The sequence below is a fragment of the Lynx canadensis genome, chromosome C1 (genome assembly GCF_007474595.2).
Source record: "Lynx canadensis isolate LIC74 chromosome C1, mLynCan4.pri.v2, whole genome shotgun sequence".
Lineage (NCBI taxonomy): Eukaryota > Metazoa > Chordata > Mammalia > Carnivora > Felidae > Lynx > Lynx canadensis.
Genome location: NC_044310.1, coordinates 711,819 through 739,567, shown reverse-complemented (window position 1 = coordinate 739,567; position 27,749 = coordinate 711,819). Strand labels below are relative to the sequence as shown.

General features: G+C 46.2%; 1 protein-coding gene across 3 annotated transcripts in view; it reads left to right on the top strand.

Moving 5' to 3' along the window:
• GNB1 (G protein subunit beta 1) overlaps positions 1-27,749 on the top strand; it is an 89,808-nt gene that overhangs the window by 27,608 nt on the left and 34,451 nt on the right. For 2 of the 3 annotated variants that reach the window (XM_030327682.1, XM_032594178.1), the window contains exon 2: positions 14,075-14,123. The exons of the other annotated variant lie outside the window; for it this stretch is intronic. The gene's annotated coding sequence lies outside the window, so the exon portion shown is untranslated. The remainder of the gene's footprint in view (positions 1-14,074; positions 14,124-27,749) is intronic. 3 annotated transcript variants of the gene reach the window in all.

Genomic DNA, 27,749 nt, shown 5'->3' with positions numbered 1-27,749 from the left:
AGGCTCTCTGGGTGGAGTGGGGCCAAGTGTGGTGGTGTAGGTTGGTGAGGTGCCATCCTACTCCCTCTCTATCCCCCAAGGCCCCGCTCTGAACCTTAATGTAAAGATTCCCAAATTCGTGGCATGTGTAGTGCTTCTAGGATTTTCACAGTGCCCCTACGCCAAGATAAATACCTAAAGTTACCTTCGTTGAGTCATTAGAGCCAAAGAACTTAAACATTTATGTCCCAGGAACTTACCAGTAGTCTTTTTATTTTTTAAGTTTATTTTTATTTATTTTGATAGGGATCTAGAGAGCAAGTGCGGGAGGGGCAGAGAGAGAGGGAGACAGAGAATCCCAAGCAGGCTCCATGCCGTCAGTGCAGAGCCTGATGTGGGGCTCGAACTCACGAACTGTGAGATCATGTCCTAAGCCAAAACCAGATGCTTAACTGACTGAGCCACACAGGCACCCTCTTAGTAGTCTTTTTAAAAAGGAGTATCAGTACATTAAAAAAGTATATACTTTATTGTTAAGTAAACCACTGTTGTTAACTAATGGGCTATGTAGCTTCTCAGACTTCAGTATGAGACTGGATACCACCACCTTCATTTCCTGTTCCATGTTGATTTTCTTGTAGTGCTTCCTTTATTATCAAAGCAACCGCTGAAAACCTCGCTTTGCAAGGATGTGACGTCATCACAAAGGATGTAGTGCCATCTGCTGGTGGAACTGTGACCTAGCCACTCGCGCTAACTGCTCCCTTGGTGTCTGTCCGCTGTCAGGTTTCCCTGTGTGTGTCTCCACTTTAAAATATCTCGTGGTGTTCTGTGAGTTTGCTGCAGCGTCCCGGGCATCTCACCGTGCATGTTGGGAGCTGGGGTTTCAATGGCTCGTGGGTCCGCCTGAACCAGTCACTGCAGCCCGGTGGGCAGCGTGTTCCCAGGAGAAGGGCTTCCCCCCCGGAAGTGCCTGGGTGAGGGCGGAAGGAGGGGTTCTTCCCTCACCCGGAGTCAAAGGTAAGCCCTCTTGGTGATGTCACCAGAGGAGAAGTTGGAGGACACACAGAGGCAACCCACAGATGTCGACTGAAGAGGCCTCACCAGCATTCATAATGTGGCTTCTAGACAAAAATGGCATTTATCTTCTAAGAAACTCTACTTAAAAATGGACTTTGGGAGGTAGCAGCTCTTCTTGACACTTGGGATAGATGAACTAAAGATGTGTGTTGTGTCAAAAGAGCCAGTGGCCCCAGTGCTTAGATGCTCTCTTAGCTTTGACACCATAAGCGGATAAGACTGTGGGGATATTCCCGAATGCTTTTAAAGAAGACAGAGATTAAAGAGATTTTGTAGTTGTCTGTTTTATTTTTTAGGGCTGCATGTATCTGTTGACCATAAGTTTTGGGGAACTACATTATTGTGTGTTTGGATTCGTGTATGATGCTTTATGACTCATCCTTTGGAGCTGACTAAAAAATGGTGACAGGGTAAAGGAATAAACGCTTATATAACTTACAGGGGGATGTTTGTTACTATATCGAAGACACCGGTCATTGTGTCACAGCCATAGTGCCTGTGGCAGGGGCTGCCATCCTCTCCTGTGCTGCAGCTGGCTGGCCACCTGGTCTGAGGACAGTCAACCACTGAGCTGGTGCAGAGGAATTTTTCTGGAAACAGACATGGCTGACATTGGGTGCTGGTTAGGATGTGGGATTCTAGGTGGTTTTGGACTGCGTACAAGATGACAGTGGATGGTCGGGAGAGAGGGTGGTAGAAGGATAGAGAAAGTGCACCCAGAGAAGCAGAAAGGTCATCAGGAGCCAGCCCAGACTGGGTTCTGGTTCCTGTTTCTTCCTTGTTTTTATGTCTCCTGGAGCCCATCGTTCTCCCTGTCCCTGGGAACTGTCAGATCCCTCTCCACTTCCCAGTAAGGCTTTTTTTTCCTTTTCTTCTTTCTTTCTTCTTTCTTTCTTTCTTTCTTTCTTTCTTTCTTTCTTTCTTCTTTCTTCTTTCTTTTCTTTCTTTCTTTCTTTCTTTCTTTTTTGGCAAACAGAAGAGCCTTGACTAGATCAGTCAAACTTTTGGGGGCAGGGCAGGGTAGTTAGGAGGAATCAGGAGTCATTGTAATTTTTCACTTGTAGAGTTAACCACTTCCTAAAAGATGTAGTTGTTAATAACAACTTTCTTTTTTTTTTCCTGTGAGGTTTTTATTTGCAAACAGGACAGATAATCAGATGATGAATTTATCCCATGAAAGTATATGACATAGTTAAATCAGAATATGCTGTCCATGTAACTTTTCTTGGATGCCTTCTCTATGCCATTGTTTCCTGGGACACTTCTCTCAGAAGGCTCGATGGTACACGAGCCTCTTATGCTTTCTGAATTAACGCTATTTGTCGCTTTAAAAGAAAAATGACTGGTTGTTAGAATTTATATTTGTGATCGTCCCAATGCGTCATCAGATTGTTAATTACTATATTAGGTAGGATTGGGAGGAGGAAAAATCATTCGTTGAATAAAAGAATGAACTGATATTAGATGTTGGGGAGGCAGCTTTGTACCAGACCTGGGCGCTCAGAACCGCAGGAAGAATGAGCCGGTGTGGTCGCGGTCCTGAGCTCCATACATCCAGGTGCTGTCCTCTTGTCTCCACCAGCTCAAGAGTCACTTGACTCACCTCACATTATCCAGCTCTGTGGAAGGACCCCCACCCCCCTGCCCCCCAGCCAGCACGCAAACTGCAGGTGACCTTCCAGGGCTTCCCTCACTGCATAGCTCGTGGTGACTCTCCTTTTCCTTCTCCGGGGTCTTGTTGGTCTCCTTGGCTTTTTAAACGTTCCTGAGTAATGAATAACTTGGATGGAATTTGGCTTTCTGACATTCAGTAAGCTTCTTGGGAATTCCTAATGACTAAGGATTCTTTGATCAGGGAATTTTATCTTACTTGAGTATTTGCTTTTTTACTGTGTTCCCCCACCTTCCCCCTTTTTTATGACCAACCTTTTTTGTAACAACAAGGTTTCTTTTAAGAGAGGGATAGCCGTTGCACTAAACAGGGAGGGACAAAAAATTGATTTGTCAGCTTCCTGTCACCTCCAGAGATAAGTGGCAGGGTTTCTCGTGTCTACGGGGGTAGGAGGCTTAAGTAGCAGGAAGAAGTCAGTGTTCCAGGGACTTTGCACCTGCTCATCCCTCTCCTCAGGACTCCGCTCAGACACCTCCATGCCTTCTCTAGCCGCCTTCATAGAGGATCCCCGCACCCCTCCTCCCCTCCCCACCTCCCGCAGTTTTGTTTTTCCTTCATACTGGACAGCGCCTGACGTGTCAAAACTACATACTTGGGTTATTTACTTCTGCCTTCCTCAGCTAGAAACTAAGCTCCCCGGCGGCAAGAACCGTGTCTTGTTTCCTGAGGGACACCCCTGCTTCAGTGCCTGGCACGGGATAGAGTTTTTGGTGAATCTTTGTTGAGTGAAGCGAATGAACGTGTGAGCCGGGCTCACAAATAGCACCCGGATATCAAGGCCATTTTATTGTTAAATCTTTTGTCAACGATTTAAAACTTTCATCCACTTTCAGGGTTGTTGGGTAGTATGGCCGCACATGCCCTCAAACCGGAAGTAAATATTCCTGTTTACCTCCTTGGCCTAAACTGGTGCCAGGCACAAGGATGGGCTCACTAAGTGCTTTTCTGACAGTGACCGTGTAGTAAACACAGTTGTCCCGAAGCTTTACTGAAAGAGCGCTGCATAATTCTAAAGCAGTCTGAAGGTACAGAGTTTCTGTCCTTTCCAGCTCCCACTGTAAGTCACACATGAGTAGGAAGAGGAGTTACAGAAACTTCCAGTGCAGAGTGCTTTCCGTGTTTTGCAGTTATTAGAGGAAACTTGATACTCATGTCTTCAGCTCATACTTGTTGGAAGGACATCCTCTTTCTTGACTGTGGGGGATATTTTGCTTTTTAAAATTGTCTCTATTCTTCCAGGCAAAAATGCATTCATGTTTCTCGGATTTATGTTTAAGAGAAATTCTGTGGAAGTGGTCTGGATCTTGGTCCACACGTGGCAGAGAGCAGCAGACTCTCCTGGCGTGTTGTGTACGTGATCTGCCCTCCTCAGACTTCGTGATCGGAGCCCTAGGGGAGGGCACCTGGGACACGGTGGGTGAGGTGGAGAGCTTTAAATCAGGCTGGGCTAAAAAATTTGATTTTCTTCCGTAGGAGGAGTGTTTGAAGAGTTGAGCGGAGGAGTCAGATGTCAGAGCTGTCCTTCAGAAAGATAAATGAGGCAGTGATGTGTAGGGCGGCTTGAAGAGGGAAGGAGACAGCTGGGGGAGCGAGTCTGTAGCAGGCTAGGCAGGGCTGGAGGCCAGGGGCCTCGGGGCTGGAGTGCAGAGCGGGGAGGGGACGGGTAGAATTGAGTGGCAGCCCGGTGGGAAGGGTGTTTTGAGAGTGTGCTTTGAGGAGAGTGGTGAGCCCAGCGTCAGTTGGTTGGGAGAGGTCAGGCCTGTAAAGAGCAGGACCTTGAGCCCTCAGAACACTGCAGTGTTTGGGGTTCTAAGAACTGCGTGCAGTGAGGGGAAAGAGAAGAAAGCATGGTGTCCCTTAGACCAGTTGGAGGGTGGAGCTCGAGGAGGAGGAGGGGAGGAGGAGGAGGAGGAGGAGGAGTGATGAGCAGCCTGTGTTGCTAATATAGGTCAGGTGGGGAGGAGGGCTGGGTTCTGTTGCCGTGGTCCAGGGGGGAGACCGGTGGAGGGTTTGTCATCAGAGGCAAAGCATTCCATCTTGGAAAGGAATTTGGGGAGTCCTCTTCCAGAGGCCATTTTGAGCCATAAAACCAGGAGTTCGTGTACTTACTGCAAGCACCTGGGGAATGGGTGCTTGGTGCTGGCACAGGTGCAGGGTACAGACTGAGACAAACAGCTGACGCTCTAGATTAACGAAACACAAGAAGAAATAATTATAAGGACTGGCATGTAGAGGAGCCTGAGAAGGGATGGGAACAGGGGCAGCGGTGAGCGTGCTCCTCCCGTGGGTCTCTCGCTCTCTCGGCTGCTCAGAAAGCTATGTCCCAGTTGTGAAGGGTAGCCAGCCACAGCTTTCAAGTTCATGTCCCACTGCCAGTCGCGGAGAGCCTGCCCCACTGACAGTCTCAGTTTACGCATTATTGGGGGATCGAGTTTTGAGCTGAGTACCTTTTCCTGATCTGGTCAGTGATGATTGGGGTCAGTGGTGGGGAGACAGGCTTGTGTAGTGTGAACCCGGTGCCAGGAAACAGTGGATCATCCCAGGACAGGTTGGGAGGAGGATCCATGGGGGTAGCTCCTGGAAAAGGTGGTTTATAAGCTGAACAAACCGCCTCCCCCCCACCATCCAAAATGGCAGGCGAGGCAAGGCACAGGCCCAGCTCCTAGTCTAGTAGGATAGAGAAATAGAAACGGAGCAGGAGAACGCGAGGGAGATCGGTTAGCTGGGGAGAGAGCGGCAGTCAGGAAGTTTTAATAAAATGTGTCTTAAGCTCTGATTTTAAGGTTAAGTGTATTTCCTGGCAGAAGGAGAGAGAGGACAAAGAAAATTCAGAGCTGAGGGGAAAAGTCTCACAAGGGACAAGCCTTAATTTTTGTATCTGGTTTTCTTTCTCTTAAAAAAATTTACATAGACTCCTTGTCTTAAAATGAGTAAATATAGCATCAGTGGAATCCCTGGGCTCGTCCGGTTGCTGGGTATAATACTAACTGTTCGTACACATTGAGCTAGTTACTGACCTTTCTTTGCTGTGGATATCTTTTTTGTAATTTTATAGAATTAAAATTACAAGGAGTGATGATAGTTGATATGTCATTGGGTTACAGAGGGGTTCATCTGGTGATACACAGAGTACTTACTTAGCACCATAACACCTGTCATACAAGTACAAGAACATACAATTTTAAGTTGAGTAAAAATTAAGCTTTATCTTTTTTCCAGCTATACTCTTATGTATTTAAAAAAAAATTTTTTTAACTTTATTTTTGAGAGGGAGAGAGACAGAGTGTGAGCAGGGAGGGGCAGAGAGAGAGGGAGACACAGAATCCAAAGCAGGCTCCAGACTCTGAGCTGTCAGCACAGAGCCCGACGCGGGGCTCGAACTCATAAACTGTGAGATCATGACCTGAGCCAAAGTGGGATGCTTAACTGACTGAGCCAGCCAGGTGCCACTCCAGTTATACTTTTAAAATCTTGTTTCGCGGCTTAGAATGTATCTGTTTACGGGGCCTGGCAGAGGAAGAGGTGTGCCGTTCCTCTGTGCAGTCACTGTTTACTTCCGTTCTGTTGATCCATCTCTGGTACTCAGCAAAAAATCATGTAGAACACACAAGGTGGTCTGTTGTCGAGAGGTAGATCAGTGGAGCGGACTTGGAGGTGACCCAGATGTTGGGACTGTTGGATGGGCCTTCAGAATAATTGTGTGGCAGTTGAATTACTTAGAAATCAGTAATAGAACCCCATCTGGAAAAATCCTCAATACCTGGAAATTAAGCAAGTCAAAGATGACATCATAAGGGAAATTTGAAAATACTTGAATTTGAATGGAAGTGAAACAACACATGGACATCTGTGGGGCACAGGGTGGAGCAGTGCCACGGAACCATGAAGGAATGATGTGCTTGTTGTAGAAACAAAGTCTTCGCGGTCTGAGCTTTCTGCCTTCTGATGCCAGAAGGACACATTGAACACAAAGCAAGAAGGAAATAATGATGAGGGTAAGAGGAAAATCCATGAAAGTGAAAACAGGTACAACAGAGAAAATCACTGAGACTGAAAATTATTTTATTTTATTTTTTTAAGTAGGCTTCACGCCCAGCATGGAGCCCAGTGTTTGGCTTGAACTCAGGACCCTGAGATCAAGACCTGAGCTGAATCAGATGGTTCACCAACTGAGCTACCCTGGTGCCCTGAAAAATTGGTGTTTTGAAAAGATCAAATTGATAAACCTCTAGCCAGCCTGAGCAAAAGAACACTTAAACACTGTTAAAATGAAGAAAAATTAAATATAAAAAGTAAAAATGAAATATTAATTCATCTACTTTTCAAAGTGGCCTTAGAAACCAAAGAGCGTTGATGGTGTCAGGAAGTCATGAACATGTGCTGTGCCTAGTTTCCCGGCTGCTGAAGGAGCTCCTCTCACTGCATCAGTCAGGGAAGAGTCAAGAGAGTTAAGAAACAGTAATTTCCTCTGATTGATCTGTAGGTAACCTCATCTTTGTTAGAGAATGTCAAGGGCATTTTAAAAGAAGACTTATATTTGCTTTTCATTGACCTTAGTATTCTCCTACCCCCTAACTTTTAGTTTTGAAGCTACAGGAAGTTGAAAAAATAGGTCAGTGAATATTCTGTACCTTTTACCAAGTAATCTGTAACTTTTGGGGGGGTCCACATTTTCTGTCTCTTGGTGCTTTTTGGTGAATTGTTAGAATGTTGTAGATGTCATGATACTTGATTCCTTACAACTCCAGCCTGGTGTCTCAAGGACAAGGCCATTCTTTTGTGTTTCCACAATAGTATCATTACATGCCAAGCTTTAACATGGATTCAGTGACACCTAATCCAGGACACATGTCAGTTTCTTCAGTGTTCACCCAGATGTCTTCATACCCTTCACATTCCGGATTTAATCAAATTCATGTGTTGCATGTTTGGTACTCGTGGCTCTACCTTGGCTCGCAGCATCTTGAGTGGTCTTCCCACTTTTTTTTTTTTTTTTTTGCTTGTTACAACATTGACATTTTTGAAGAGTTCAGGCCAATTTCTTGTAATGTCTCACATTCTGGATTTTAATAAATGTTTCCTCGCAATTGGATTCAGGCGTGTTTTTGGCAAAAGTTCTCTGTAGGTGACCAAGACTTCACATTTTATCATATCATAAGATACCTAATGTTAGTTTGTTCCATTCTTGGTAATACTAAGTATCATCCTTTGATTAAGGTGGTATCTATTAGATAATAACGTTTGGTTTTTAAAATTAGGAAATTATCTATGAGTGATACTGTTAGACCTTGTGAATGTCTTCTTACAACACATTTTAGCGTCCATTGGTGATCTTTGCACGTGTTACTACTCTCAAGGCCCCAAAATAGTAGTTTTCTAGATCTGTCATTCCTTATACATCATTGCATTCCTTTGTAAAGAAGAGCTCTACCTTTCCTCTTGTTTATTTTTTGAGTATTTGTGTGTGTGTGTGTGTGTGTGTGTGCGCGCGCGCGCGCGTGCACGCATGCGCGTGTGTGCGCACGCGCATGTGTGTGTGTGTTTTCAATGAGATATATTCCATTTTACCCTCAGATCTTCCTAAATTTGGCAAGGGGACTCTTTCACATTATCATTTCACCTTCTTGCTCAGAACATCTCTTTTTGTTTATTTATTTATTTTGAGAGAGAGAGAGAGAGGGAATGAATGGTGGGGGGTAGAGATAGAGGGAGAGAGAGAGGATTCCAAGCAGGCTCTGTCAGTGCAGAGCCTATGCAGGGACAAACCTGTGAACCGTGAGATCATGACCTGAGTCGAAATCAAGATTCGGACACTTAACTGATTGAGCCACCCAGGCACCCCCAGAACATCTTGTAGTAGAGAATTATTCAGAAGTGAGAAGTTTACTTTGTTTCTTACAAGGCTTCCCAGTCCCTCATGCAAACTCTTAAGACTGGATGTGTTCTGGAATCCCGCCTTTTTCAGGGTTTAGGAAGAAAAAGTGGTGTATATATCACGGATGCACACTACCTCCAGTAGGGCTTGTAATCAAACACCTTAAAGCCTGTGATAAAACATGACTGCTCACACTTAACAGGGTAAGGACTAATGTCCTTGGGTCTGCTCTGCTCTGGTCTGGGGATGTCAGGATTGCAGGTGACTGTACACCTGAATGTTCTTTCTGTCTTAGGGTTATGTTGATATAAAAGAAATCATTCCCAGGAGATGTACCTTTGCTCGATTTGAAATTTTAATGCAGCCAGTAAAGGAATCCTCTAGATATGTCTCAAGAAGATTCAGTTTTTAGCTTTTGAAAAATATGAAAAGAACAATACTCGTAAATACTAGTATTTGGTCCTTAAAACCTCGTGATGTATTAGAATATATATGTATAGGAGAGTTTATCGTTAAATATTAATATCAATATCAATGTCAAGGTAATATTAAAAAAATTTTTTTTTAATGTTTATTTATTTTTGAGACAGAGACAGAGCATGAACGGGGAGGGTCAGAGAGAGAGGGAGACACAGAATCTGAAACAGGCTCCAGGCTCTGAGCTGTCAGCACAGAGCCTGACGCGGGGCTCGAACTCATGGACTGCGAGATCGTGACCTGAGCCGAAGTCGGACGCTTAACCGACTGAGCCACCCAGGCGCCCCATGGTAATATTTAATATTGCTAAGTTAACAACTCTGTAGAGTCAACCATAGGCTCAGCTGATTTTTTTCCAAGAGGCTTCAAAAGACACATAACCTTTGACATAATAATCCCATCTTTACAGGACACTTGGGTGGCTAAGTAGGTTAAGTGTCCGACTTTGGCTTAGGTCATGATCTCAGGGCCGGCGAGTTTGAGCCCCCTCGTCCGGCTCTGCTGACAGCTCAGAGCCTGGAACCTGCTTCAGATTCTTTGTCTCCCCCACTCTTGCATGTGATGTCTCTCTCCCTCTCTCCCCCCCAAAATGAACATTAAATTTTTTTTTTAAATAATGATAATTCCATCTTTAGAAATCTGCTCTAGGATTTTAACCTTCTTCAACCAGGGAATCATAATGACCTTGGCTATTGGGTATTTCAGCTAAGTGAGCTATGATGCCCACAGTTGCTGAGAATGGCTGAGCTACCACCCCTCCCCTTTTTCTTCTGTCAAGTGGCCTTTTCCACAATGGCCCATGTCTTTCCCCCTGACCCCCGGAACAGGAGCTCTTTCCTCCCTGATCCTTGGAATCCTGTCCTGGCCATTCACCTGTGGTGCAGGGTGTCCTGTGTGTGCATTTCTAGGACTTTGTGTGGATCACACAGGCCTGAGTGAAACTAGCCCTTAAGTTTACTTGTATTGGTAGAGCCCCCCCCCCCCCCCCCGCCCCGTACATTATAGGCTAATGTCCCCTGGCCTGGGAGACCCATGTGCGGGCAGCTAGGCTAAGCTGTTTTGATGGCTTGTGTTCTCAGCATCCAGCACACTGTCTTATATCCTAGGTATTAAAATGTATTTGTTGAGTGAACGGATAGATGTTTAGGAGATTTGACCCATAAATCACTTAAAGCCAAGGTACTCAGGTAGACTTCAAAGACTCGTGTTTGAGGTGTAGCCAGAGGCAGCCTGAGACAGTGCTGGAAAGGGCGTATAGTGTGCAGCAGTCTGGTCCTTTTGTGAGGGAATGGTCTGGAAGGTTTGCACCTGACTTGCACAGTAGACCTGTCCACAGGAGACAGAGGGTCGCACAGTAGGGATCCTGCCTTCTAGCAGAGCTGCCTCCACCAAGGGAAGGGGGTCTCAAAGCAGTGTTGTTGGGTGGGTAAGGAGTTGTTCATTTGAATTATTAAAAATGTTTGACGGGGCACCTGGGTGGCTCAGTCGGTTAAGCGTCCGACTCTTGATTTCGGCTCAGGTCACGATCTCACGGTTTGCGGGATGGAGCCTCGCATTGGACTCTGCGCTGACAGCTCGGAGTCTGCTGGGGATTCTCTCTCTGCCCCTCCCCTGCTGGTGCTCTGTCTCAAAATAAGTAAATAAACTTTAAAAAGTTTGATTTGTTCATAAGATTGCTGAGACATTTGTATTTACTCTGTTAAATCTATCACTTGAATTTTACATATTTTAAATTTTGATTAGGATTGGCTTTATAAACTGTTAACCTTTTTCTTGAATTTTTGTCTATGTCTTCCTTTATCTTCCTCCAACTTCCATTATGGATTGCTTTCTAAAAAGATGTGAGAAAACTTCAGCCTGTCCTCATGCCACCCCTTAGTTCCACTTCATAGCAGCACCCCTCCCTCGTAGCCAGGCTTCGGTGTAACCCGGGAGGCCCTTCTCCGCCTGTCTGAGAACCATCGTTCTCAGGTCTGGGCAGGCACTGCCCCCGCCCCGCTTGTGGGCCCTAGACACCTGCTGGCTGGAAGGGATCCAGTGTTACCAGCTCCTAGGAGTCTAAGGATGCGCATTGCCTGTCCGCTTACTTTTGCCTCCAGGAGGCAGAGTAGCATCGTGAGACTTCGGCTTTGGTGTCATTAAATCCCCAGTTTCCTGATTTTCTACGAGAGTGATGCTCCTGGCTTAGGATCACATGGCTGTGTGCTGCTGTCTGGAACAGTGGTCTTGTCTTCTGCGCCGAATAGTCAGTAAAAGAGCTCCACCTGGGTCTTATTTTTAGCCAGAAACAAATCCAGACAGCTGTACGTGTGAATCCAGGCTGAGGCAGTTTGATTCTGGTGTCCACACCCTTTCTCTCACCGTGACTGTGCCCATAGGAACTGCAGGCTAGGGAAATACTTATGGGGGCGTGGCTCCCCGTTTTCTTCTTCCAAAGAAAAGGAATAGGGAGTTTGCTTTCATGCCTTGAGCCATGGCAGTCTAGGTGTGTGAATCAGAGCAAACTGTGATACATTTTCCCATTTTAATTTTTTCCTACCTGTCTCTTGATGTGGAAAGTACCTCAAAGGATTTGTATTTGGAGACTGGGATTAATTGTGACAACCAGTCTGAAGGTGGAGCTCTCACCTGAGCCCATATTCTCCCCAGGGACACCTAGTGGCGTCCCGGGTTAGTTTTGGTTGTCACACTGGGGAAGGAGGTGCTGTTGAATATCCCACAGTGGGCAGTACAGCCCCCTCCCCTGAGAATGACCCAATCTAACCAGTCCTGCCGGAATTTGCCACTGCCTGCTTATAGACTCCGTAGTTCACTGACACGCTCACTGACACAGCGGGTGTGCCCTCCCGAGAGCTCCCCTCTTTGGGTTCGTGAAGGCCAGTTGGCCACCTGTTCACTGATTTTCTTCAGCTTCCTCTTCCACCTCCACACCTACTGGTTTGGTTGTTCTTTTAAGTACCTTTAATGGCACATTTCCTCCCCCCACCCCACACACCCTCTTTTTTGAAATAAAATTTGTGATACGTTAAGGGAACCACTTTAACGTGAACGATTTAGTGGCATTTAGCACACTTCCTGTGTTGTGCAGCCATCACGTCTATCTAGTTCCAGAACATTTTCATCTTCCCAAAGGGAGCCCTGTATCTTTTGAGCAGTATTCATTCGCACATCCATGTGCACAGAGAGCACCCCTCGCAACCACTGCATTCTGTCTCTGTGGGTCTGTCTCTTTCCTAGAAGCAGAATATTTTCTATTTCACGTAAATGGAACCATATACTTCGTGATCATTTGTGTGTGCTTTCTCCACACAGCATAATGCTTTCGGGGACCGTCCACACTGTAGCATGTGTCAGTGCTGCACTCTTCTTTGTGGCTGGAGAATATTCCATTGTTGGCTGTGCCACATTTGTTTATCCACTTATTCGTTGACGGACATTGGGCTGTTAGCACCTTTGACCGTTGTGAATAGCGCTGCAGTGAAGTGTGTGGACACGCGTTGAGTACCTGTTTTCGGTTGTTTGGGGCTACGTGCCTAGGAGCAGCCATGCTGCATCACATGGCGAACCTGTGTTTAACCTTTTGAGGAAACTCCGTACGGTTTTCTTTCCACGCTTAACTTTTATTGACCGGAAAGCTTGTGTGCTTCATTACAACTTGTGCAATGTAATTCCCAAATAAAAGTATTTTGTGAAGTAAGTGTTTTAGAATTCACAGTTCAACTGGGGGACATTTCATTTTGTTACTACCTCTCCTGACCTCCAGACTAGATGTGTGCCTGGGGGTTTGTAGCTGCACAAGGTAGTGAGTCCGTCAACAGGCAGGTAGGTGGTAATCTGCGAATCATCCAGAATTGGTCTTTTCACATAATTTGGAGAGATCACAAAAGCCTATTTAAATGTTTTCAAATTTAGTTTCTGAGCAAGAACAAGCAGAGATTTCAGAAGAAATCTAGAATTAAGTGTACTTCGGTTCTGGCTGCAGTACAGAAAGAGGAAGAGAGTCGGGGATTCTTCCAGATGCCAGAGCTGGGGCTCTGGATGGCCCTGCTGCCGCAGGAGTGGTGCGGAGCTGGCGGGTTGCACACACACCCCTGTGGACCAGTCACACTTGGAAGCAGCCATGCCTTCTTTGAGATGCAGATGAGGTCCTTTACATGTCACATGGCCAAGTCTGGGTGACAGGACTTTAGAAGCTTCTTGAATTGCAGTGATTGTTTTTACCATAATGTAATTTTTCTAGTAACTAGATTCTAAGTAGGTCTTCCCTGTGTATTGTTCAGTTGGATTCAGAGTATTTTCCATGAGGCATTTCTAAGTTTTTTTGTTTTTTTTTTTTAAAGAAATTGAGGGACACCTGGGTGGCTCAGTCGGTTAAGCGGCTGACTTAGGCTCAAGTCATGATCTTGGGGTTCATGATGTCGAGCCATGCGTTGGTCTCTGTGCTGACTGCTCGGAGCCTGGAGCCTGCTTCGGATTCTGTGTCTCCTTCTCTTTCTGCCCCTCCCCCACTCATGCTCTGTCTCTCTTTCTCAAAAATAAATAACATTAAAACATTTTTTTTTAAAGATAATGAGATCGAGGGCACCTGGGTGGCTCCGTCAGTTGAGCGTCTGACTCTTGATTTTGGCTCAGGTCATATCTCAGGGTCTTGGGAATGAGCCCCTCACTGGGTTCCACGCTGAATGTGAAGCCTGCTTGGGATTCTCTCCTCCCTCCTTCTGCCCCTCTCCCCTGCTCCCACTTCCTCCCCTTCTCTCTCTCTCTCTCTCTCTCAAAAAAAGAAGAAAGAAAGAGAAAGAAATTGAGATCAGAGTTCTTTTGCACATTGAAAAGCCAAATACTAAATTAGTGTAAAGCACCAAGTGAAATGGTTTGGGGCAAGAAATGGTGATGGAGAAGGGATGGATTTATATGCTCCTTCAAATGTATGGAATGTTACTCCTCTCAACCTGAACGCAGTGCATATATAGCCTTTTCTTTGTCTGTTGCAGACAATTTTTCATGCATTGGAGACCAGACCAGAAGCACTTCTGAATTAAGGTAATGTTGAAGTAATTGATCCTTGTCAGTTTTTAAAGCACAATGTTTAAATTTTTTCAGGGTTTCTTATTTTAATAATTTAATTTTTGTGTAGTTTTGCCCACCTCTTTTTAAGCCCATAGTTGGTTTTCAGAACAAATTGTTCCTGAGAAACATGTTTCTTTGAAAGGCTCCATCCAGTGTTCAGAAGGAAGAGTTAAGGCCCCAGAGATGGTCGTTCACGTTCTGGACAAGAGCAGAATCTCTCCAGCTTTTTTAATTAGAAAGCGAGAGAGCCCTTTTTCCAAATCAAATGTTGGTTCAAATACCAGCAGATGGTTCAGATAGAGGTGAAGCCACATGATTCAGAGAAAAATCCCCGTAAGTGTGTACGCAGTGAGAGTGTCACAGAGTCGGGGGTCAGTGAATCTGGTTGAGGGTACAGAGTTCCTTGTGAGATTCTTGCAACTCAGGATAAGTTAAGAGAATTTTAAATTAAAAAGCAGAGCTAAATTGAATGAATTCGTTGCTTGAACGATTGGTTGTCCCTGTGCAGAGGGTTAACTTGACACCATAGACAAAAATTAAGTCAGAGTGAATCATAGACTCTAAATATTAACCCTAAGAAGAGGACATAGAAGGTTGTGAAGACTTTGGGTTTGGCACAGGTTTCTTTTTTTTTTTTTTTTTTTTTTATTATTTTTTTTAAAATGTTTTATTTATTTTTGAGACAGGGAGAGACAGAGCATGAATGGGGGAGGGTCAGAGAGAGGGAGACACAGAATCTGAAACAGGCTCCAGGCTCCGAGCTGTCAGCACAGAGCCCGACGCGGGGCTCGAACTCACGGACCGCGAGATCATGACCTGAGCCGAAGTCGGCCGTCCAACCGACTGAGCCACCCAGGCGCCCCTGGCACAGGTTTCTTAATTATGACATCAAAGTTAACAATCCATAAAAGAGAACATTTATAAGTTAGACTTCGTCAAAATTAAAAGCTTCTGCTCCTTCCAAGACACTGTTAAGAGAAGGAAAAGACCAGCCACAGGCTGGCAGAAGGTGTTAGCGTGCGACATGCCTTAGATGACAAGTAAAGAGCTCTCAACATTCAGTATGAAGGACGCGAGTGATTTGAACGGACGCTCCACCAAAGAGCATGTAGAGACAGCAGATGAGCATTTGAAAAGATGGCCAAAATCATTAGTTATCAGGGGATGGAAATTAGATCCGTAAGGAGACACCACTGTCCTACTAGATGGACCAACAGGTGATCCCACCAAGTGCCGAGAAGCGCGTGCGGGAGCGGGGCTTGTGGGCGCTGCCGGTGGGAGAGGAAATGGTGCCAGCACTTTGAAAACAGTTTGGCAGTTTCCTGGTGTTAAGCATATGCCTACCATGTAGGCTCCACTCCTCGGTGTGCACCCGAGACCAGTGAAAGCAGGTGTGCACATAAAGACTTGTACGGGCAGCAACACGGGTGAGTCTCAGCAGCGCCGAGTGAGTGGAGCCAGACCACGAGAAAGTACATACTCTGTGACTCCATGGGTATACGCTCCTGGAAGTGTAGTGTATGCTGCTGATGTGTCGTGACAGAAAGCAGATGAGTGGTCACTTGGGGTGGGGCAGCATCCCAGCGGGGCACAGGGGGACGCCTGCACACGGTGGAGGTGTTCGTTATCTGAGCTGTGTTGTGCGTGTGTCAGATGTCAAGTTGTGCCTATGTGTCGTGTCACCTACACTTCAGCGAAGATCAATTATGTTTTAAATACTAAATGAACAATTAGAAAGCGGCGTGAGCAGGTCTGACCTCTACCTGGTGAACCCTTGTGTTTCACGGTCGCCACTGTTGATGTGTTCTTGGTTTCTGCAATGGGGCCTACTCTACTGACTCTGGGGAGGAAGTCTGGTGGGTGAAGGAGGAGGTAATTTTCTGTCTCTTAAATCATTTCAGGCTAAAAAATCTTAGTACTGCTTTTACAAGTTCAATTTAGTGAGTGTTTACTATAGTTCAGTCAGGTTTTAAGGGCCTTGTGTGGGTTCTCATGGGCTCCTCATAGCAAGTGAGGTGTGGATACCATTACTGTCTCCATTTTTGGACCAAAAAGCAGAGTCAGAGAGAGGTTAGGAGCTCAGTGGAGGCTACCTGGTGATGAGAGGGTCAGAATGGGACCCTGGGTGAGTAAGCCTGAAGCACGTGGCCACCACACTGCCTCCAGCTGGCGGTCCTGCTCAGGTGGGCTGGATGTGCACACGAGGCCAATAAAACTGTTTCTGCCGGGAAACCCAGGGGTGTCCCTCATAGTTTGCAGGGAGTGTAAATGGCACCGCAGGGAACTTGGGAGTGAGAGCCCCTCACAGGTGCTTGAGGTCATGAAGTTGTTCCCTCCATGGTGCGTGTGATTGATTTCCAGCTCCCACCACCTTCCCTGCTAGACCTTCCTTCTGGATGTGTGCCATTTGTTTCTTAGACCACGTTAATCACGTATGAGTTCTGGCTCTGAAATAAAGGTGGGACTTCCTGTTTGGCCTCAACAGGTTTGCAGGGGCTGGGTTTATTGAATAGTTGTTTTTGTTTTTGTTTTGTTTTTTAATGTTTATTTATTTATTTATTAAAAAAAATTTTTTTAACGTTTATTTATTTTTGAGACAGAGAGAGACAGAGCATGAACAGGGGAGGAGCAGAGAGAGAGGGAAACACAGAATCTGAAACAGGCTCCAGGCTCTGAGCTGTCAGCACAGAGCCCGACGCGGGGCTCGAACTCACGGACCGTGAGATCATGACCTGAGCCGCTCGGACGCTTAACCGACCGAGCCACCCAGACGCCCCAATGTTTATTTATTTTTGAGAGAGACACAGAGTGCAAGGAGGGGAGGGGCAGAGAGAGAGGGAGACACAGAATCCGAAGCAGGCTTCAGGCTCTGAGCTGTCAGCACAGAGTCTGACGCGAGGCTGGAGTGCAGGAACTGTGAGATCATGACCTGAGCTGAAGATACTTAACTGACTGGGCCACCCAGGCGCCCCAATTGAACAATTTTTGATCACGTAGTATGTGCTAGGTTCTGTGCTCGACACTGGAAGCAAAAAAGATGACCTAGGCTAACAAGACGAGATGCGGAGGGAGAACATGATGGCACAGGTGGGTTCCACCAGACATAAGATTCAGGAGAAAGGCTCACTGGCCATTTCCTGTGACTCCAGAGGGAGAGGTGCCCTCAATGAGGGTAACTCATACCTGCTCTCCAGCACTGGCTCATCCTGGTCTTTCCATGACGTTGCCTGAGCTGCCATCCCCGAAGTACTTTACGGTCCCCACCACGGTCCCCACTGTTCCTCTGATTGCTGTCATCTGCTGGGTGGGTGACTGGTTTGTCAGGGGACGAAAGGGAAGTGATGTGGGGACAGGAGGCAGGGTGGTAGGGACGGATGGGGACCACGCCTCTCTCTGTTTCTGATTGGGAGGACTAGGATTGGCTTTATGCAGGGAGAGCCTGGTTCCTGCTCTTCTAGCAACATGATAAAGTGAATTCCACCCCGCGCCCCCCATTGAGTCTCTTCCTTGTGAACGAAGAGATGAGGATGGACTGAGAGCTGTGCCGGCCACTGTGGCAGTCGTACCGTCGGCCACGTGTGACTCGGGCGCTGTGAGTGAGGCTGGTCCGAATCGGAACGTAAACCACATATTGGATTGTAGAGGCTTAGCATGACACACAGATGTAGAATATCCATTTATAATTTTCTCTGTTGATTACGTATTGAGATAACATTTTTGATATATTGGTTAAATAATACATTATTAAAATTAATGGTAACCTGTTTCTTTTTATTTTTTCCCTATGTGTACCAGAAAACAGAAACTTCTGAAAGTGGTTCACGTTGTGTCTCTGTTAGACAGCAAGCCAATTGGACAAGAGACGTAGGAGCCTGTGAGCATGGGGGCTGGAGGGGATGGGAGACCCAGAAACTCTTACTCCTAATGAGTGGCTTCTCCTGACCTAGCTGGAAAGCAGTTTTAAGATGCTTCCTCTAGAAATGGAGAAACCAAGATCTCTTGCCCCCGATGCAGCACTTGCAACAGGAAGGAGAAAGGTCTCTGTGCTTCCCGGGTCAGAAGGCCTGAGTGTTAACTTCTGTTGCATCATTGTCAGCTTGCCATGGCGGAGTGATAGGTGGTGCAGGTGACCGAGAAGTGAACGTCTTTTTATGGTCCTGTGACCGTACCCAGCCGGTCACAGATTGCTTATAGTGCCTGGCATGGTCAACTCCAGAGGTACCTGAGTCCGAATTGTGGTCTTGCCATTTGTGACTCCCTCTATTTCTCTTGTTCCCATGTGGACAGTTGGTAGGACCTCTTCCCAAGATTGTGAGGACACAGCAATGTGCTCCTAAGTCACAGCTGTGACCTGGGAGTAGATCATAAATCCCTTTTGACTTCTGAAGTGGTTAGGAATCCAAGCGGTAACATCCTGGAGACCTAGGTCCGCAGAAGGACGTTTGACTGTCACTCTTTTAGGCTCTGGTGCCGGAAGACAGGGAGTTTGTCTTTTCACCACAGTGTCCTCTGTCCAGGCAGATGCTTAATAAACAGATGTGAGTGAATGAATAAGGTGCGTGTAGAGTGAGGCCAGGAGTGCTGCTGATTCAAGAATTCAGGTTTTCGCTCTCCGGCTGGACATCACACCCGATCAGAGTGAGCAGGCTGCAACCTGTTCCCACTGCAAGCCGAAATGGTCTGCCGTCGAAGACGCAGAGCTGTCTGGTAGAAATCAAGGACACATTCCGAAGAAGGAAGCGGTGTTGACGGCGCGAGTCGTGCTTCTGGGTTCTGCAGCTTTATGGGGAGACGCAGAGCTCCAGACCGTCTGAGTCTACAGTCTGCCGTGAGGAAGACGGCTTAGGACGGTTCTGCTCACCAAGCATAAGACACCAGCTCCCTGGGGTATCGGTCAGACCGTCATTTCACCGCTGTCACCTAGAATGTGGTTCTGCATCCTGGTCGGATGTGTTTTCCACTCCCATGGCCTGGTTTCAAGTCAGGGACACCCCTTGGCCACTGCCTTCAGGTGGGAGGGAAGAATCCGATGGCCTCCGAAGGAAGCATAAGGGCAAGCTGGGCACAGGCGGAGAGAGTGCCCACGGACCAGCTCGCACCACACGCGTCTGACTCTGGAAGAGGCCCTGGAGGAGAGCTGCCACCAGATGAGGGACATCTGGTGAGGAGCGGCGGAGAAGAAGGCACCCTCGTCCTGGTCAGAGACAGACCGCCGTCCGCGTGTCTTCGTTCCTTCGGCTTCCTGGACTCAGGGGCAGTGCCGTGTGAGACGCCGAGGCTGGAACTGGGCGCGGGCCGTCTCCGCTTCTCTGAGGCCCCTTCCGACAAGAGGCAGCGCCACAGAGGAGGGCTGGGCCCAGCCTCCCGGGGCTTCCGTCCAGGGCTGTAAGGTCCCCAGGGTGTCTTCCAGTTCAGTTTGGTGCTCTGTCAGCCAGAAATATGAGGTGGGCTAAGTTTCAATGTCTTGTCCTAGTTCAAGAATTTTTCCTAAACAGGCACAAAATAGTACGCATAGTTTAAATAAGTCTGAATTTAAAATTACTTAGTACAGGGGCGCCTGGGGACCTCAGTCGATTGAGCCTCTGACTTCCGCTCAGGTCACGATTTCACAGTTTGTGAGTTCAAGCCCTGCGTGGGCTTTGTGCTGACAGCTCAGAGCCTGCAACCTGCTTCGGGTTTTGTGTCTCTGTCTCTCTCTGCCCCTCCCTCACTCACACTTTGCGTGTGTGTGTGTGTGTGGTGTGTTCTCTCTCTCCAAAAATAATAAACATTGAAACTTTTTTTTAAATTATTTAGTATAGATAGGAGAAATGCCTTCTCTCTCGGCCTCTTTGGTCTCGGCTGCAGAAGCGAGGTGGTGAAGGGGACGCTGTCATTTGGGAAGTGTAACAATAAGATGCACAGGCAGTGCCACCACCCTCAGAAGTCAACCTGTGGCAAACGCGGCTACCCTGCCAAGCAGAAGGGAACTTGCACCGGAGCATCCGGGCTGAAAGATGAAACACCCGTCAGGACCAGGTGAATGAGGCACTAGAAATGGGGTGCTGCAGATTCCAGGTCTGGAACCCGGGAGGGGCGCTGTCTCAGCCCCTGTTTCCTCTTAAGGGTTTCAAGGAGACGTCGCACGATAAGTGCTCTCGCTCAAAAAGGACGATCTAGTGCAACCACAGCACCCAAGTTGACCCCGCAAGTGACACGGGGTTAGGGCGCCAACCTTGCCCCACCTCGGGCAGTTGCAAATCCTCATAATAGCTTTTAACTTCCCAAACACTTCACTATGAAGAGACTGCTGTTGCCCAGAAGCTTAGAATAGCCTATTAGGATGTATTTTATACATACGTCGTATGCTGTATTCTTAGAAAAAATAAATAAGAGAAAAGAGAACATCAGTAAGAAAATCACAAGGAAGAGAAAATACACTTATGGTACTGTAGCTGTATTATCAAAACCGATCCATGTGCAAGTAGACCCGTGCAGTTCAAACCCCTGTTGTTCAAGGGTCAACTATATTTGAAATTTAAAAAAAAAATTTTTTTTTAATGTTTGTTTATTTTGAGAGACAGAGAAAGAGCGTGAGTGAGGGAGGGGTAGAGAGAGGGAGACACAGAATCCAAAGCAGGCTCTAGGCTCTGAGTTGTCAGCAGAGCCCAATGCGGGGCTCGAACCCGCAAGCCGTGATATCGTGACCTGAGCTGAAGTCGGACACTTAACTGACTGAGACACCCAGGCGCCCCTGAAATTTTTTAAAGAAGTTTTCAGCGACATACATCTTATCAGATTTAATTTTAACATGTTCTGAAGTATAAATTGTTTAGAGTAAAAAATTTATTTTATTTTTTATATATTTTTAATGTTTTATTTGAGAGAGCGTGTGCATGCAAGAGCAGGGGAGGAGCAGAGAGAGAGGGAGGAGAGAGAGTACCAAGCAGGCTCTGAGCTTTCTGCTCAGAGCCTGACGCGGGGCTCGAATCCGTGATCCGTGAGATCATGACCTAAGCCAAATCAAGAGCTGGAGCCCAACCGACTGAGTCCCCCAGGGACCCCTCTGGTAATTTTTAAATGTGGCACTGCATGGCGGCCTGGAAGCAACTTATGCATGGAGGTAGAAATAGTGCTTTCTGAGGAAGGGGTTTAAGTGAATAAATAACCCTTGGAATCTGTAATTGTTGACCTGGCTGCCTTCTCAATCAGGCACGTCTCCGTGTAGGGGAATAGGGAGGTTTACAAAAGTGATTATTGTTATTTTTTTATGTTTATTTTTGAGAGAGAGAGAGAGAGAGAGAGAGAGAGAGAGAGAGAGAGACAGAGTGTGAGCAGGGGAGGGGCAGAGAGAGAGAGAGGGAGACACAGAATCTGAAGCAGGCTCCAGGCTCTGAGCTGCCAGCGCAGAGCCCGACACGGGGCTGGAACCCACGAACTGCGAGATCGTGACCTGAGCCGAGGCCCGGACACTCAACCAACTGAGCCACCCAGGCGCCCCATATCGTTATTTTTTTTTTGATAAAAGTCTTACTTTTTGTCATTAGACAAACTGTGTGCTTTACAGTCTGTCCATGTTGCATTGCTTTCCTGTTGTTGTGAGGCTCATGGTTAACTTTTGTCAGATAGTGTATCCTTTTTGGTGTACGTGGGCCTGCTCCGACCCCTTGCTGGAGCACTGGTAGAGAGCTGGGAAATCAGGGAGGTGAGTGCCAGAGTGGCGTTGCGGCCGTTCACGGGGCAGCAGGCTTTCACTGCACTTGATGTCGGGGTTGAGCACAGACTTCTGGAAGGACATGTTGGGTTCCCACAAATGCACTTTGAGTGTGAGTGGCATTTGGCTATCAGTGACTCTATGAAATTGCCTGTGTAGGTTTTGTCATTTGAAAAGCATTAAGAACCTTTATTTTAAAAAGTAGTCAACAGAAGTCAGTGAGGCTGCTTGTCTGCCTTCTAGAATGTCGGTTGGGGACCTCAGGGTAGTCAGACCATTGTAGGGCTACTAGGTGTGTTCGCTTTCTATAGAGATTGTTTCTTGGGTCTTACTTTTCTGTTCACAGAACTAGCATGCTTGTTGTATGAATTTATTCTACTGAGGATGATTAAATTTTTGCATTCTCCTAGTGCTTAGGGGATGCACCTTAAATGGTGTTTACCAGTAAACTGAGAAAATTACACCGCATCACCCATAAAGGCAAAACAGGCAAAGTAGAAGTCTCTTGCGGGTGCATTATCTGACAGTAAGCCACTTAACTAAGTGGGGCTGTTTATGATCTGCGTCAGAAAGTTAAGAGCAGGAAAATCTGAGGGGGACCAGGGAGATGCTGAGGGCAGATTATTTAAACACACTGTATTCCTAGCAGAGTGGCGCACACGACATCATCCCTTTTCAAATAACATGTAAAAGTCTGCCGGATCGTTAACACAGAGCCAAATGAGGATGTCGTGTGATTACATTTCCTGTGTTCGTCTTCGTTACCATTTGCTTACCCGTATAAAAGACTAGGTACAGTTCACTTTTATTTCATTGAATGTTCTGATATTGCTACTTCATAGAAGCCGATGGGTGGTAATTATCATCAAAACAATTAAGTTTTTATCACCTTTCTTAAGTTTTTTTTGTTTATTTTTGGAGAGTGCGCGCGCGTGTGCGCACACCGTGTGTGAGTGGGGGAGGGAGAGAGGAGAGGACACAGAGGATCCGAAGTGGGCTCTGTGCTGGCAGCAGAGAGCCCGACGTGGGGCTTGACCTGTGAACTGTAAGATCATGACCTGACTCGAAGTTGGGACACACAACTGACTGAGTCACCCAGGTGCCCCCCTATTTTGAGAGAGACAGAGACAGTGGGAATGAGAGAGGGACAGAGAGAGAGAGAGGGGGAGAGAGAAAGAATCCCAAGTGGGCTCCGTGCTACCAGCTGTGGAGCCGGGCGTGGGGCTCGAACTTGTGAAACGTGAGGTCATGACCTGAGCCAAAACCAAGAGTCAGACGCTTAACCGACTAGCCACTCAGGTGCCCTTTTATCACTTTTCAAACATGGATATATAAGCTTCTCTCAAAGATAAACGTTAAAAAAAAGAATAAAAAATTATTTCATTTTTTTATTAAAAAGATTTTTTTAATTTTTATCTACTTTTGAGAGAGAGAGACAGAGACAGAGCAGGAGCGGGGGAGAGGCAGAGAGAAAAAGGGAGACACAGAATCCGAAGCAGCAGATCATGACTGACCCAAAGTTGGACACTTAACCAACTGAGCCACCCAGGTGTCCCAAGAATTAAAAAAAAAATTAAATGCAAATCCCAAGATCACATCATTTCACCAGAAGTAGGAAGTATTTCTAAACCTTTGAGGGTTTTACTCCCAGTGTGACCCAAACAAAGAACAGCAACTCTCAGACATCACCAGAACCCCCAGGCCATGTTCAGATTTTCTTGATTTTCTCTAAGAAGTCTCTAACATTTTTAAAAACGATTTAATGGAAATCGAAATGCATCCAAAAGTTAATAGTACAAGAACTTTGTCATCAGACTAGAGCAGTTACCACCTCACAGCCGGTCTTGCTTATGTACGTCTTTGCCTGTTTGCCTCCTTGTTTTAAAGCAAACTTCAGACACGTCATTCAAGTCTTTACTACGTTAGCATGTACTTCAGATGTTGGGCTGTGGGTGGGTCGTGTTGGATGCAGTGTCCACAGTGTACGTCCCGGGGCGCCTGCTACAGCCACAGTGACCCATCGTGGCGGCGGCGGCGGCCTGCCCGGTGTGGCTTGTGGTGTTCGGGTGGTATGTGAGGCGGGGAGGGTTTGAGTTTTTTCTGTTGCCCTTTGGATTTGCACACTTACAATTTTGGAGATTAACTTGGATTTGGGAATGACAGAACAATAGAAAAACTGAAGACGGGTTTAAATTCCTGGTGTAAATCCCTGTCTCTCAAAATGCTTCATTGTCTTGGAGATGAGGGAGGGCGCTTCTGTGGCTGAGCTGATTAGAACGAACCGCCGCCCCGTGTGACTCTGGATGCGCAGCGGCGCTCGTTTTGGTTTCTGAAGTTTGAGAGTTGTGTGAAAATTAAGGGAAACTTCACTAAAGTCCACCGGGGATACTAGAAGGGGAGGCTGATAGAGCCGGTGCCACACGATGTCAGGTACAGGCCCCAGTTGGAAAAGACATGTGCTGCGGCTCCTACGGGAAGTCCACCGCCCCTGCCCCTCAGCCAGTGAGAAACCTCGTCCCCCGGAACCCCTGCTTCTCTCCAGTGGGCTTTCATTCAGAACAACCCTCCCAACTTCCCCTTCCTGCCTTCCTGCCTTCCTTCCTTCCTTCCTTCCTCCCTTCCTTCCTTCCTTCCTCCTTCCATAACATAACATTCCTTTCCTTTATTTGTTGGACTTGCCTATGGTTTTGCTGTAGCTCGCCTGTCCGGGATTGCAGTTCTCTGCTGTTCCTGAATAAACTTGTCTTTTGGTGGTAAAGTAACTGGCAGTTCTATTCTGAAGGTTAAGAGGTGCTCCTGCCGTTCGGTTCAGTGCCGCACCGTGGGCCCAAGGCTGTGCCAGCAGCTCGTGTCTTGGGTTGCCCTCCTTTTGGCTGCGAGACCACGTGTGTGCTCTGTTGAAAGGTGGACTTCACGGTCTAATCGCTGAAAAGCTTACAGAGCACTTTCCCGCTGTCTTACTTAATTTTCATTTCAGCTCTGTGGTGTAGGTGACAGGATTCCCATTCTGTAGCAGACGGGCCAGAGTACAAAGTGACTTGATGTCATGTTCCTGGTATGTGGCAGAACCAAAACTCGGAATCATTTTTTTCTTTAACAGGCTTCACACTCAGTACAGAGCCCACCACGGGGCCTGAACTCATGACTTTGAGGTCAAGACCTGAGCTGAGATCAAGAGTCAGACGCTTAACCAACTGAGCCACCAGGTGCCCCCTAAATTTGGAATCATTTTTATACCATCACCCCATTTTGCCATTAACAGACTTGCAGTATGAATGTCATTGTTAGTAACTGTAGGGTGCTGGGGGCACCATTGAAGTTCCTTCCCGTACTTTACTGGGGTCTTGAGGAGAGGGAAATGATGCTGTCTTTATCACGAAGTGAGGGGGAGCTACCTGAAGCACGTTATGTTGCAAATGTGAAATATTTGAATAAAAAATTTGGGTTAATGCTTTGACTTACAAAGATGTTGGATACAATCTAAATTAGGGCAGATCATATACTTGCTTTTAAGTTATTTAAATTTCTATGAAAAGTATTTTCAGAAGTTCTAAATAAAAGCTAATGGCAGATGTGGGTCATAAAGAACAGATGTGAGATTCTCAGCAGGTCCCGTCTTAGCGGATTAGACTAAGGAACGCACTGAGTCAGCACAGCCAGAGCTTAGCAGTGACTTTTCGGGGAAGGCGAGACCGAGCCCCGGCCACGGAACCTGATGGTGGGGCTTCCAGAAGCCACTGGGGAACCAAGGGTAGTGAAGAGAAAAGCAAAGTGATCCCATGTAAGTAACACTTAAAATTTACAGTTTTTAAATTAGCAAAACCAATATAAACTGCATTATCAATATTTGGAAGATGAAGAGGAAAATATAACCAATAATTCTAATGAAAATGCTATTAGTCTTTTTAAATGTCTTTCTTTAACTAAAATATATTTTGATTCTTCTAAAATAGCTAAAATTATTACACACAAATTTGTTTTGATTTAATATACGACAAGCATTTTCCCAGATGTTTGTACCATCGTACTATTCTTAGTGATATGTAATAGTTCTCCCAGTGAAAAGTTGACATTAACTAGTCTTATTTTGAAAACTGAAAAGTATGGACAAAAAAAAAATGTATGCTTCTTGGTTTCAGAGCCCAGATAACTTGTTAACCTTTTATTTAAAAAAGATGTTTCTTCTTTTTAAATACACAAAAAGAAAAGCATCATCATTTATACACTATTCTGTACCTTGTTTATTTCATTTACTTTATCCTCATAGAAGAGCATTCAGGTGAACTTTTAGTTGATAGGAATAAGAAAGTTTTTTGTTTCCCCTCAGTCCCGCTGTGTATTTGAGTGCGCGCGCTCCGTCCCCGATGTCCGTGGGATGCCACTTTCTCTTCGGGTGAGCACGGACTGGCTGGTTTTCCGCCTATGGTGCAGGGTCGGTGTCCGTTAGCTTCTAGCGAAGGGGGCCATCCTTCTGTGGATGCACATGTACATCTCATCAAGGTGGTCCTGGACAGGGCCCACCTAGTGACAGGAAGGCCAGTATGCTGGAGACCCTGAGTGCCCCTTCATCAGTGAAAGTCCATCCATGTATGAAAAACTCCTTTTCCAGATTTGATTTCAGAAGATGACATCTTTGAGGTGGAGAATGGAGAATGTAATTTAAAAAAAAAAATTTTTTTTTTAATGTCTAACCACAGGTTTCTCTTTCTCTCCAGGCCAATCATGTAAAATAGGTCTCCCAGGACACTTATTTTAGTTCTAGTAGCAGTAGGAATACCTCTTTTCTTAAAAATGAACAAATGTGGGTTTTGAGTCTCTTTGTTGAGACTCAAATGTGGGCACTGCTTGTAGAGGGATCTGTAATTAAAAGGCAGTATTAATAATTTATGCTATTTACTGATGAAAGAGAAATAGATCTGGTTTTGTTCTCTTTGCTTGTGACTAAAGGTTCAAATCAACAAGTATTGGTATTATTGCTTCTGAAATCTTGTGGGGTAACTGAGTTAAATGGATCTTCTCATTTTAAGACACGTAGGTTTTCAGTTAATTCATTTCTCTGGTTTAAAGCAATGCAACTAGGTGATTACCACGTATATAATTCTATAATATATTAAAAAGAACATCTAAGATGGGGCGCCTGGGTGGCTCAGTAGGTTGTGCGTCTAGCTTCGGCTCAGGTCATGATCTCACAGTTCATGGGTTGGAGCCTCACGTCCGGCTCTGTGCTGACAGCTCAGAGCCTGGAGCCTTATGTCCCTCTCTCTCTCTCTCTCTCTCTCTCCCTCTCTCTCTCTCTCTCTCTCTCTCTCCTCTCTCTCTCTCTCTCTCTCCCTCTCAAAATAGACATTAAAGGGGTGCCTGGGTGGCTCAGTCAGTGAAGCGTCTGACTTCAGCTCAGGTCATTATCTCACAGTTCGTGAGTTCGAGCGCTGTGTTGGGCTCTGTGCTGACAGCTCGGAGCCTGGAGCTGCTTCGGATTCTGTGTCTCCCTCTCTCTCTCTGCCCCTCTCCTGCTCATGCTCTGTCTCCCTCTCAAAAAACGAATAAACATTAAAAAAAATTCAAAAAAAAAAAATTAGCTCAATATTTTAGTGTTTAAATAAGAAGTTACATGTGTTGACTAAAACTAACAAGTCAGTTCACATCATGAAAACCATTAACTTATTTTTCTCACAGTTCTTAGAAGGATGGAATAAAGTGACTTCTTTATAGACTAAGAACAGTTCTCTAACATGGGGGGGGGTGATGTTGCTGGGAATCCCGCTACTCCCAACTCTGCAGTGATCGTGTAGAGATTTGATATGATCACATGTACATACGTGTGTGCACGGGAGCGGTGGCAGGACGTCCTGGCCGGCAGGAAGAACCAGGGCAGTCTACAAGCTCAGAGACACAGCATCCCATTT